This window comes from Cibotium barometz, chromosome 62 (assembly GCF_041138505.1).
Source record: "Cibotium barometz isolate CiBa-2024 chromosome 62, ASM4113850v1, whole genome shotgun sequence".
Lineage (NCBI taxonomy): Eukaryota > Viridiplantae > Streptophyta > Polypodiopsida > Cyatheales > Cibotiaceae > Cibotium > Cibotium barometz.
The window spans coordinates 8,849,854-8,864,557 of record NC_141107.1 but is presented as its reverse complement, the minus strand read 5'-3'; positions in this window follow the sequence as shown (position 1 = coordinate 8,864,557).

Sequence of the window (14,704 nt, the reverse complement as noted above, 5' to 3'; positions counted from 1 at the left end):
CAATCACACCTTACCACCTTAAGTAGCTATATTGGCACTAAGGGAGGGTGATAACATGTTGTAACACCTCACGTACAACCACCTTGTAGTGGCCGACTATCCATCAAGGCACCAAGGGGGGGTGTTGAGATTTGTGGTACCCTGAGCACTAGAAGAAGTAGGGAGTGAGTATGCCTAGCATTGAGCCACATCATCAAAGCTATTATCCCATAAAGCAAAGCAGGCCCATGTTGTACTCGCCTCATATAAAATGGGGTCTTTCCAAAAGCAATGAATCAATCAATCACATCGCAAGTTTCTTTATCAGTACAAGTCTCAATCTTATAATCTAATTAACTTGAGTGGATTTCTAATCATCACAGACACACTCATGATGAGTTTCCTTCATTTCTATCCACCTTAGCTCACCTTCTTCATCATCACCTCTATGGCTATGGAGGGCTCTAGATCCATGTTTTCTAACATGTTTTCATCATCACCTCTATGGCTATGGAGGACTCTAGATCCATGTTTTCTAACATGTTTTCATCATCACCTCTATGGCTATGGAGGGCTCTAGATCCATGTTTTCTAACATAGTATCAGAGTCAACTGAAGCTCTTTCATAGCTCCATTAACTTGGATCGGCTCATTAGCCGTTAGAATTAGTACTAATCACTCATTAAGCTCATTTAAATTAGTACTAATCACTCATTAAGTTCATTAATCCCACCCTTATCCACATTCTTCTATTGTGGCCTGATTTTCCTAAGCTTGCCATTGCATACTCTTGCACCCATTTGCAAAATCATTTTTGGAGGCACCTTCAACTCATCAAGGTGCAGCTACACACTGGAGGAGACCCACAATGTTGATAAAATCACTCGAATTTCACATTTCTATCACTGCCTCTACAGATCTACTTGCTCTCCATTTATGCTTCAAATTGGGAGCAACTCTCATAGGAGTTGATTGCCCATAGTTTAAGGAGTCTACAATTTGAATCTCAGCCCGTTTGGCATAATATTGAAGCTAGGAGAAGAAAAAAAAGTAGTCGAAATCTTTAGCTATATTTCAGGAGTTTCGACATCAAACTTGGCGATTTTTGAGGCTCAAGACTTTCAATCATCCAAGGGCGTTGACTCTAGCAAAAAAAAACCCCATCAAATTTCCCTTTGGTGAGCTCAATTGAACTCTTTAAGTTTTTGCTACACTAATCTCCACTTTTAGTGCTTAATCACTTCACTAGCAGTTGTTTAGCAAAAATTAAGATAAGTTGAGTTCAAATTATAAAATATGGGTTGCATCAGCCTTGTGTAACTTTCAAACATATTCACTTTGCATTTGAGTTGCTATTAGGAAGTGTATTTAAACAATTTCACCACATTAGTATCGCCACATTATAAGCAACTAGGCATTGCCAAAGTGCAAAATTGGGCAAGAACTTTTTAAATGGCATTAAGCATAATGAGTCAAGATAAAAGAGATTCACTAAGGAAGGGTTCCATACTTGGGCTACACAAATAAAGTATCGTCTCATGCACAAAACAACTATGGAAACTCATTGAAGAGAATGCACCTGCTTATCCTAATGATAAGTGGGTAGTGAGAGATGAGCAAGCATTGTGATCGATTAGGTTGCATTTCACTAGGGCAGGGTTCCATACTTGGGCTACACAAATAAAGTATCTTCTCATGCACAAAACAACTATGGAAACTCATTAAAGAGAATGCACCTGCTTATCCTAATGATAAGTGGGTAGTGAGAGATGAGCAAGCATTGTCATTGATTAGGTTGCATTTGGGGCCTAATATCTTTCACCACATTGATCACAATGATAAGGGCCAAAGATGCATAGGAGGAGTTAATCGCTATGTTTGGGGCTAAAGCAAAAAATCAAGCAATTCATCTCATCATTGAGTTTTATGGGTTGGAAATGAAGTTCAATGAGTCGCTAGCACATGTGAACAAAATGAAGAGCATCATAACCTAATTGGAAGGCATACATGCAAAGGTAGGAGAGAAGGATGTATTAGTGATTCTCTTAAAGAGCATGCCACCGGAATATGATGCATTAGTGACCACATTAAAAAATCTTCCATCACCCACATTTGAAGGATGCATCTCATCACTCCTCGAACAAGAAAGGAAGCTAAAAAATCAGCCTACTACAAGGAAGCACAAATGATAGTAACCAAGCATTCTTCCCCACAACAAGACAACCAAGAAGTGTTACCAACCTAAATTTTGTTGTTTCCACCACATCAAACTAGGCGATTTTTGTTGGGGCTCAAGACTTTCAATCATCCAAGGGCTTCGACTCTAGCAAAAAAAACCCCATCAAATTTCCCTTTGGTGTGAGCTCAATTGAACTCTCCAAGTTTTTGCTACACTAATCTCCACTTTTAGTGCTTAATCACTTCACTAGCATTTGTTTAGCAAAAATTAAGATAAGTTGAGATCAAATAAAATATGGGTTACATTAGCCTTGTGTAACTTTCAAACATATTCACTTTATATTTGAGTTGCTATCAGAAAGTGTATTTAAACAATTTCACCACATTAGTATCACCACATTATAAGCAACTAGACACGTCCTAAGTGCAAAATTGGGTAAGAACTTTGCAAATGGCATTAAAAGCATAATGAGTCAAGCTAAGAGAGATTCACGAAGGGTTCCATACTTGGGCTACACAAATAAAGTATCTTCTCATGCACAAAACAACTATGGAAACTCATTAAAGAGAATGCACCTGCTTATCCTAATGATAAGTGGGTAGTGAGAGATGAGCAAGCATTGTCATTGATTAGGTTGCATTTGGGGCCTAATATCTTTCACCACATTGATCACAATGATAAGGGCCAAAGATGCATAGGAGGAGTTAAACGCTATGTTTGGGGCTAAAGCAAAAAATCAAGAAATTCATCTCATCATTGAGTTTTATGGGTTAGAAATGAAGTTCAATGAGTCACTAGCACAACATGTGAGCAAAATGAAGAGCATCATAACCTAATTGGAAGGCATACATACAAAGGTAGGAGAGAAGGATGGATTAGTGATTCTCTTAAAGAGCATGCCACTGGAATATGATGCATTAGTGACCACATTAAAAAATCCTCCATCACCCACATTTGAAGGATGCATCTCATCACTCCTTGAACAAGAAAGGAAGCTAAAAAATCAGCCTACTACAAGGAAGCACAAATGATAGTAACCAAGCATTCTTCACCACAACAAGACAACCAAGAAGTGTTACCAACGTGGCCCAGTATGGGTCACTACCAAAGCGAATGCAGACTCAAGCACAAGACAAAGTGCAACCATTGCAACAAACTGGGACACAAAGTTACAAAATCAAGAGTAAAAAAGTCTACATAGAACCTTCATCGATCAAAGAGAAGATCTCCAATGACAAGTTCTTCTAAGAGCTACATCACAAAACCTCACTACCCAAGCCACTGTAAAAGAAAGGTCACCAAATGAGTAAACCTAAATTTTTTTGTTTCCACCACACTTCACCACCTTAAGTAGCCATGTTGGCACTAAAAGGGGAGGTGTAGGCAATCACACCTTACCAACTTAAGTAGCTATATTGGCACGAAGGGAGGGTGATAACATGTTGTAACACCTCACGTACAACCACCTTGTAGTCACCTACTATCCCATCACCATCAAGGCACCAAGGGGGCGTGTTGAAATTTGTGGTACCCTGTGCACTAGAAGAGATAGGGAGTGAGTATGCCTAGCATTGAGCCACATCATCAAAGCTACTATTCCATAAAACGAAGCAAGCCCATGTTGTACCCGCCTCATATAAAATGGGTCTTTCCAAAAGCAATGAATCAATCAATCACATCTCAAGTTTTTTTATGAGTACAAGTCTCAATCTTATAATCTAATTAACTTGAGTGCATTTCTAATCATCACAGACACACTCATGATGAGTTTCCTTCATTTCTATCCATCTTAGCTCACCTTCTTCATCATCACCTCTATGGCTATGGAGGGCTCTATATCCATGTTTTCTAATATAGTATCAGAGCCAATGAAGCTCTCTCATAGCTACATTAACTTGGATCGGCTCATTGGCCAGTAGAATTAGTACTAATCACTCATTAAGCTCATTTAAATTAGTACTAATCACTCATTAAGCTCATTTAAATTAGTACTAATCACTCATTAAGTTCACTAATCCCACTTTTATCCAACTTCTTCTCTTGTTGCCTAATTTTCCTAAGCTTGCCATTGCCAACTCTTGCACCCATTTGCAAAATCATTTTTGGAGGCACCTTCAACTCATCAAGGTGCAGCTACACACACCGGAGTAGACCCATAATGTTGTTAAAATCATCCGAATTTCATGTTTCTGTCATTGCGCCTTTACAGATCTCCTTGTTCTCCATTTATGCTTCAAATTGGGATAAAATATCATAGGAGTTGATTGCCCATAGTACAAGGAGTATACAATTTGAATCTCAACCCGTTTGGCATAGTATTGAAGCTGGGAGAGGCAAAAAACTAGTCGAAATCTTTAGCTATATTTCAGGTGTTTCGACATCAAACTTGGCGATTTTTAGGGCTCAAGACTTTCAATCATCCAAGGGCTCAAGACTTTCAAATTTCCCTTTGGTGAGCTCAATTGAACTCTCCAAGTTTTTGGTACACTAATCTCCACTTTTAGTGCTTAATCACTTCACTAGCAGTTGTTTAGTGCTTAATCACTTCACTAGCAGTTGTTTAGCAAAAACTAAGGTAAGTTGAGTTCAAATCTATAAAATATGGGTTGTATCATCCGTGTGTAACTTTCAAACATATTCACTTTGCATTTAAAGTGCTATCAAGAAGTGTATTTAAACAATTTGACCATATTAGTATCGCCACATTATAAGCAACTAGACACTGCCTAAGTGCAAAATTGGGTAAGAACTTTGCAAATGGCATTAAGCATAATGAGTCATGCTAAGAGAGATTCACTAGGGAAGGGTTCCATACTTGGGCTACACAAATAAAGAATCTTCTCATGCACAAAAAAAACTATGGAAACTCATTAAAGAGAATGCACCTACTTATCCTAATGATAAGTGGGTAGTGAGAGATGAGCAAGCATTGTCATTCATCAGGTTGCATTTGCGCCCTAATATCTTTCACCACATTGATCACAATAATAAGGGCCAAAGATGCATAGGAGGAGTTAAACGCTATGTTTGGGGCTAAAGCAAAAAATCAAGAAATTCATCTCATCATTGAGTTTTATGGGTTAGAAATGAAGTTCAATGAGTCACTAGCACAACATGTGAGCAAAATGAAGAGCATCGTAACCTAATTGGAAGGCATACATGCAAAGGTAGGAGAGAAGGATGGATTAGTGATTCTCTTAAAGAGCATGCCACCGAAATATGATGCATTAGTGACCACATTAAAAAATCTTCCATCACCCACATTTGAAGGATGCATCTCATCACTCCTCCTTGAACAAGAAAGGAAGCTAAAAAATCAGCCTACTACAAGGAAGCACAAATGATAGTAACCAAGCATTCTTCACCACAACAAGACAACCAAGAAGTGTTACCAACGTGGAAGTATGGGTCACTACCAAAGCGAATGCAGACTCAAGCACAAGACAAAGTGCAACCATTGCAACAACCTGGGACACAAAGTTACAGAATCAAGAGTAAAAAGGTCAACTACATAGAACCTTCATCGATCAAAGAGAAGATCTCCAATGATAGGTTCTTCTAAGAGCTACATCACAAAACCTCACTACCCAAGCCATTGTATAAAAAAGGTCACCAAATGAGTAAACCTAAATTTTGTTGTTTCCACCACACTTCACCACCTTAAGTAGCCATGTTGGCACTAAGGGGAGGTGTAGGCAATCACACCTTACCACCTTAAGTAGCTATATTGGCACTAAGGGAGGGTGATAACATGTTGTAACACCTCACATACAACCACCTTATAGTCACCTACTATCCATGAAGGCACCAAGGGGGGGTGTTGAGATTTGTGGTACCCACATTTGAAGGATGCATCTCATCACTCCTTGAACAAGAAAGGAAGCTAAAAAATAAGCCTACTACAAGGAAGCACAAATGATAGTAACCAAGCATTCTTCACCAACAAGACAACCAAGAAGTGTTCCCAACATGGAATTATGGGTCACTACCAAAGCGAATGCAGACTCAAGCACAAGACAAAGTGCAACCATTGGCAAAGACTGGGACATATAGTCACATAATCAAGAGTAAAAACGTCAACTACATAGGACCTTCATCGATCAAAGAGAAGATCTCTAATGATAGGTTCTTCTAGGAGCTACATCACAAAACCTCACTACCCAAGCCATTCCAAAAAAAAAGGTCACCAAATGAGTAAACCAAAATTTTTTTGTTTCCACCACACTTCACCACCTTAAATAGCTATATTGGCACTAAGGGAGGGTGATAACATATTGTAACACCTCACGTACAACCACCTTGTAGTCGCCTACTATCCATCAAGGCACCAAAAGGAGGGGTGTTGAGATTTGTGGTACCCTGTGCACTAGAAGAGGTAGGGAGTGAGTATGCCTCACGTACAACCACCTTGTAGTCGCCTACTATCCATCAAGGCACCAAGGGGGGGTGTTGAGATTTGTGGTACCCTGTGCACTAGAAGAGGTAGGGAGTGAGTATGCCTAGCATTGAGCCACATCATCAAAGCTATTATCCCATAAAGCAAAGCAAGCCCATGTTGTACTCGCCTCATATAAAATGGGGTTTTTCTAAAAGCAATGAATCAATCAATTACATCACAAGTTTCTTTATGAGTACAAGTCTCAATCTTATAATCTAATTAATTTGAGTGCATTTCTAATCATCACAGACACACTCATGATGAGTTTCCTTCATTTCTATCCACCTTAGCTCACCTTCTTCATCATCACCTCTATGGCTATGGAGGGCTCTAGATCCATGTTTTCTAACATAATATCATAGCCAACTGAAGCTCTCTCATAGCTACATTAACTTGGATCGGATCATTAGCCATTAGAATTAGTATTAATCACTCATTAAGCTCATTTAAATTAGTACTAATCACTCATTAAGTTCACTAATCCCACCCTTATCCAATTCTTTTCTTGTGGCTTGATTTTCCTGAGCTTGCCATTGCATACTCTTGCACCCATTTTCAAAAAAAAAATTGGAGGCACCTTCAACTCATCAAGGTGCACGGAGGAGACCCATAATGTTGTTAAAATCACTCGAATTTCATGTTTCTATCTCACTGCCTATACAGATCTACTTGTTCTCCATTTATGCTTTAAATTGGGAGCAACTCTCATAGGTGTTGATTGCCCATAGTAAAAGGAGTCTACAATTTGAATCTCAGCCCATTTGGCATAGTATTGAAGCTAGGAGAGGCAAAAAAACTAGTCGAAATATTTAGCTATATTTCAGGTGTTTCGACATCAAACTTGGCGATTTTTGGGGTGGCTCAAGACTTTCAATCATCAAGGGGCTTCGACTCTAGCAAAAAAAAACCCATCAAATTTCCCTTTGGTGAGCTCAATTGAACTCTCCAAGTTTTTGCTACACTAACCTCAACTTTTAGTGCTTAATCACTTCACTAGCAGTTGTTTAGCAAAAATTAAGATAAGTTGAGTTCAAATCTATAAAATATGGGTTGCATCAGCGGTGTGTAACTTTCAAACATATTCACTTTGCATTTGAGTTGCTATCAGGAAGTGTATTTAAACAATTTCACCACATTAATATCGCCACACTATAAGCAACTAGACATTTTGCCTAAGTGCAAAATTGGGTAAGAACTTTGCAAATGGCATTAAGCATGATGAGTCAAGCTTAGAGAGATTCACTAGTTAGGGAAGGGTTCCATACTTGGGCTACACAAATAAAGTATCTTCTCATGCACAAAACAACTATATAGAAACTCATTAAAGAGAATGCACCTGCTTATCCTAATGAGAAGCGGGTAGTGAGAGATGAGCAAGCATTGTCATTCATTAGGTTGCATTTGGGGCCTAATATCTTTCACCACATTGATCACAATGATAAGGGCCAAAGATGCATAGGAGGAGTTAAACGCTATGTTTGGGGCTAAAGAAAAAAATTAAGAAATTCATCTCATCATTGAGTTTTATGGGTTAGAAATGAAGTTCAATGAGTCACTAGTACAACATGTGAGCAAAATAAAGAGCATCATAACCTAATTGGAAGGCATACATGCAAAGGTAGGAGAGAAGGATGGATTCGTGATTCTCGTAAAGAGCATGCCACTGGAATATGATGCATTAGTGACCACATTAAAAAATCTTCCATCACCCACATTTGAAGGATGCATCTCATCACTCCTTGAACAAGAAAGGACACTAAAAAATCAGCCTACTACAAGGAAGCACAAATGATAGTAACCAAGCATTCTTCACCACAACAAGACAACCAAGAAGTGTTACCAACGTGGAAGTATGGGTCACTACCAAAGCGAATGCAGACTCAAGCACAAGACAAAGTGTAACCATTGCAACAAATTGGGACACAAAGTTACAAAATCAAGAGTAAAAAAGTCAACTACATAGAACCTTCATCGATCAAAGAGAAGATCTCCAATGATAGGTTCTTCTAAGAGCTACATCACAAAACCTCACTACCCAAGCCACTATAAAAGAAAGGTCACCAAATGAGTAAACCTAAATTTTGTTGTTTCCACCACACTTCACCACCTTAAGTAGCCATGTTGGCACTAAGGGGAGGTGTAGGCAATCACACCTTGCCACCTTAAGTAGCTATATTGGCACTAAGGGAGGGTGATAACATGTTGTAACACCTCATGTACAACCACCTTGTAGTAGTCGCCTACTATCCATCAAGGCACCAAGGGGGGGTGTTGAGATTTGTGGTACCCTATGCCACTAGAAGATGTAGGGAGTGAGTATGCCTAGCATTGAGCCACATCATCGAAGCTATTATCCCATAAAGCAAAGCAAGCCCATGTTGTACTCGCCTCATATAAAATGGGGTCTTTCCAAAAGCAATGAATCAATCAATCACATCTCAAGTTTCTTTATGAGTACAAGTCTCAATCTTATAATCTAATTAACTTGAGTGCATTTCTAATCATCACAGACACACTCATGATGAGTTTCCTTCATTTCTATCCACCTTAGCTCACCTTCTTCATCATCACCTCTATGGCTATTCTAGATCCATGTTTTCTTACATAGTATCAGAGCCAACTGAAGCTCTCTCATAGCTACATTAACTTGGATCGGCTCATTAGCCATTAGAATTAGTACTAATCACTCATTAAGCTCATTTAAATTAGTACTAGATCCATGGCTATGGGGCTCTAGATCCATGGCTATGGAGGGATCTAGATCCATGGCTATGGAGGGCTCTAGATCCATGGCTATGGAGGGCTTTAGATCCATGGCTAGGCTCTAGATCCATGGCTATGGAGGGCTCTAGATCCATGTTTTCTTACATAGTATCAGAGCCAACTGAAGCTCTCTCATAGCTACATTAACTTGGATCAGCTCATTAGCCATTAGAATTAGTACTAATCACTCATTAAGCTCATTTAAATTAGTACTAATCACTCATTAAGTTCACTAATCCCACCGTTATCCACGTTCTTCTCTTTTGTGGCTTGATTTTCCTGAGCTTGCCATTGCCAACTCTTGCACCCATTTGCAAAATCTTTTTTAGAGGCACCTTCAACTCATCAAGGTGCAGCTACACACAGCGGAGTAGATCCATAATGTTGTAAAATCATCCGAATTTCATGTTTCTGTCACTGCCTACTACAGATCTCCTTGTCCTCCATTTATGCTTCCAATTGGGAGCAACTCTCATAGGAGTTGATTGTCCATAGTACAAGGAGTCTACAATTTGAATCTCAACCCGTTCGGCATAGTATTGAAAGTGGGAGAGGCAAAAAACTAGTCAAAATCTTTAGCTATATTTCAGGTGTTTCGACACCAAACTTGGCGATTTTTGGGGCTCGAGACTTTCAAACATCCAAGGGCTTCGACTCTAGCAAAGAAAACCCCATCAAATTTCCCTTTGGTGAGCTCAATTGAACTCTCCAAGTTTTTGCTACACTAATCTCCACTTTATCACATCACTAGCAGTTGTTTAGCAAAAATTAAGATAAGTTGAGTTCAAATCTATAAAATATGGGTTGCATCAGCCTTGTGTAACTTTCAAACATATTCACTTTGCATTTGAGTTGCTATCAGGAAGTGTATTCAAACAATTTCACCACAATGGTATTGCCACATTATAAGCAACTAGACACTGCCTAAGTGCAAAATTGGGTAAGAACTTTGCAAATGGCATTAAGCATAATGAGTAAAGCTAAGAGAGATTCACTAGGGAAGGGTTCCATACTTGGGCTACATCTCTCACTACCCACTTCTCATTAGGATAAGCAGGTGCATTCTCTTTAATGAGTTTCCATAGTCGTTTTGTGCATGAGAAGATACTTTATTTGAGCATTGTCATTCATTAGGTTGCATTTGGGACCTAATATCTTTCACCACATTGATCACAATGATAAGGGCCAAAGATGCATAAGAGGAGTTAAACGCTATGTTTGGGGTTAAAGCAAAAAATCAAGAAATTCATCTCATCATTGAGTTTTATGGATTAGAAATGAATTTCAATGAGTCACTAGCACAACATGTGAGCAAAATGAAGAGCATCATAACCTAATTGGAAGGCATACATGCAAAGGTAGGAGAGAAGAATGGATTAGTGGTTCTTGTAAAGAGCATGCCACCGGAATATGATGCATTAGTGACCACATTAAAAAATCTTCCATCACCCACATTTGAAGGATGCATCTCATCACTCCTTGAACAAGAAAGGAAGCTAAAAAATCAGCCTACTACAAGGAAGCACAAATGATAGTAACCAAGCATTCTTCACCACAACAAGACAACCAAGAAGTGTTACCAACGTGGAAGTATGGGTCACTACTACCAAAGTGAATGCAGACTCAAGCACAAGACAAAGTGCAACCATTGTTTGCAACAAACTGGGACACAAAGTTATAGAATCAAGAGTAAAAAAGTCAACTACATAGAACCTTCATCGATCAAAGAGAAGATCTCAAATGATAGGTTCTTCTAAGAGCTACATCACAAAACCTCACTACCCAAGCCATTCTATAAAAAAAGTCACCAAATGAGTAAACCTAAATTTTGTTGTTTCCACCACACCACCACCTTAAGTAGCCATGTTGGCACTAAGGGGAGGTGTAGGCAATCACACCTTACCACCTTAAGAAGCCATGTTGGCACTAAGGGGAGGTGTAGGCAATCACACCTTACCACCTTAAGTAGCTATATTGGCACTAAGGGAGGAGGGTGATAACATGTTGTAACACCTCACGTACAACCACCTTGTAGTTGCCTACTATCCATCAAGGCACCAAGGGGGGGTGTTGAGATTTGTGGTACCCTGTGCACTAGAAGAGGTAGGGAGTGAGTATGCCTAGCATTGAACCACATCATCAAAGCTATTATCCCATAAAGCAAAGCAATCCCATGTTGTACTCGCCTCATATAAAATGGGGTCTTTCCAAAAGCAATGAATCAATCAATCACATCTCAAGTTTCTTTATGAGTACAAGTCTCAATCTTATAATCTAATTAACTTGAGTAATCATCACAAACACACTCATGATGAGTTTCCTTCATTTCTATCCACCTTAGCTCACCTTCTTCATCATCACCTCTATGGCTATGTGGAGGGCTCTAGATCCATGTTTTCTAACATAGTATCAGAGCCAATGAAGCTCTCTCGTAGCTATATTAACATGGATTGGCTCATAAGCCATTAGAATTAGTACTAATCACTCATTAAGTTCAGTTAAATTAGTACTAATCACTCATTAAGTTCACTAATCCCACCCTTATTCATGTTCTTCTCTTGTGGCCTGATTTTCCTGAGCTTGACATTGCCAACTCTTGCACCCATTTGCAAAATCTTTTTTGGAGGCACCTTCAAGTCATCAAGGTGCAGCTACACACACCGAAGTAGACCCAAAATGTTGTTAAAATCACTCGAATTTCACGTTTCTGTCATTGCCTATAGATCTACTTGTTCTCCATTTATGCGTCAAATTGCAATAAACTCTTATAGGAATTGATTGCCCATAGTACAAGGAGTCTACAATTTGAATCTCGCTCGTTTGGCATAGTATTGAAGTTGGGAGAGGCAAAAAACTAGACGAAATTTTTAGCTATATTTCAGGTGTTTCGACACACATCAAACTTGGCAATTTTTGGGGCTCAAGACTTTCAATCATCCAAGGGCTTCGACTCTAGGAAAAAAAACCCATCAAATTTCCCTTTGGTGAGCTTAATTGAACTCTCCAAGTTTTTGCTACACTAATCTCCACTTTTAGTGCTTAATCACTTCTCTAGCAATTGTTTAGCAAAAATTAAGATAAGTTGAAATCTTTAAGATATGGGTTGCATCAGCCTTGTGTAACTTTCAAACATATTCACTTTGCATTTGAGTTGCTATCAGGAAGTGTATTTAAACAATTTCACCACATTAGTATTGCCACATTATAAGCAAAAATTAAGATGAGTTGAAATCTATAGAATATGGGTTGCATCAACCTTGTGTAACTTTCAAACATATTCACTTTGCATTTGAGTTGCTATCAGGAAGTGTATTTAAACAATTTCACCACATTAGTATTGCCACATTATAAGCAACTAGACACTGCCTAAGTGCAAAATTGAGTAAGAACTTTGCAAATGGCATCAAGCATAATGAGTCAAGCTAAGAGAGATTCACTAGGGAAGGGTTCCATACTTGGGCTACTACACAAATAAAGTATCTTCTCATGCACAAAACAACTATGGAAACTCATTAAAGAGAATGCACCTACTTATCCTAATGATAAGTGGGTAGTGAGAGATGAGCAAGCTTTGTCATTCATTAGGTTGCATTTGGGGCCTAATATCTTTCATCACATTGATCACAATGATAAGGGCCAAAGATGCATAGGAGTTAAACGCTATGTTTGGGGCTAAAGCTTCAACTCATCAAGGTGCAGCTACACACACCAGAGTAGACCCATAATGTTGTTTATATCACCCGACTACAAGGTGGTTGAGATTTGTGTGGTACCTTGTGCACTAGAAGAGGTAGGGAGTGAGTATGCCTAGCATTGAGCCACATCATGAAAGCTACTACCCAATAAAATCCAAGCAAGCTCATGTTCTGCTCACCTCATATAAAAGGGGCTCTTTCCATGCAATAAATCAATCAATCACATCTCAAGTTTCTTTATGAGTACAAGTCTCAATCTTGTAACTCAATTAACTTGAGTTCATTTTCAATCACACACACACACACACACACACACACACACACTAATGATGAGTTCCATCCATTTCTATCCACCTTAACTTACCTTCTTCATTATCACCTCCATGGATATGGAGAGCTCTAGATCTATGTTTTCTAACACTTGAAGTAAGGGAATTATGCCTCAATAGAAGGAGAGAGAAAAGAAGAAAATAAACATTACTTGTTTGCCATGCATCATCAATAGTCAAGTAGTCAGTGGTAGAGTCTTTGGAAAAAGAGAAATGGTACATAGATTCGTACAAATCACATGTCTAGAAGAGAAGACTTGTTTGCATCAAAACAAGAGGTCACTAAGAAGACGAGTGTATCCACTGAAGACGATACACCACATCCTACTACTCATATTGATAGTATACCTTTGGATATTCGCAAGGAAAGAGTTCAATATTTAAGCAATATTCTTTATGTTCCAGGAATGACAAAGAACTTGGTTAGTTGGACGGATTGTAGAGCAAAATATGTAAGTAACAATGAATCCAAGGATGCCATGTCTGCATCAAAGGCATGTGCATATACAAGAAGCTCATTGTCAGGATCTTTAAGACCTTTGGAAAAGAAATTTGAATTTCTCCACAAAAATTAGAGCATAACATATATTTGCAAAAATTAAAACATAAACTTTAATAAACCAAATTAAAAAAACAAGAGAGATATGGAGAATAGAGTAGTCACCATCAACCCAAGGTTGCGTTAAATCTCCCCTGGGTAGAGTGTGGCCCTTGTACCACTCACCCATATTTATATGCATTAGAAAAAGAGATATGGAGAATAGAGTAGTCACCATCAACCCAAGATTGGGTTAAATCACCCCTAGGTAGAGTGTGGCCCTTATACCACTCACCCATATTTATATGCATTAGAAAAAGTGCTTGCTTTTCGAAAAGATAATTCAAAAAACAAAGCACAAGTGCTTTTGAGTTTATGAGTGTGCAAGCTCTACAAAAATATAGCAAGCATTAATATAAAGTCTTGGGCTTTCCAAAAGTATAAAACACTATTTGGTATGTACAAAGGTATGAGGCCTTAGCCTTACAAAAATATATATGCCTGAATAAAAGGTGCTCACATGTCTTCCAAAATATCTCATAGTGGTCCAGCACATGTTTCACCCAAGATTAACACATAATCCGCCACTCAATCATTGCCTTCATCCAAAATAATATTAGTCAGTGCACACAGCTGATCAAACACATTAATCCTGACCATATCATACCAGCACACATAGCTGATTAAACACATTAATCTTGGTAGACATCATACCTGTGCACACAACTTGATTAAACACATTAATCTTGGTAGACATCATACCTGTGCACACAACTTGATTAA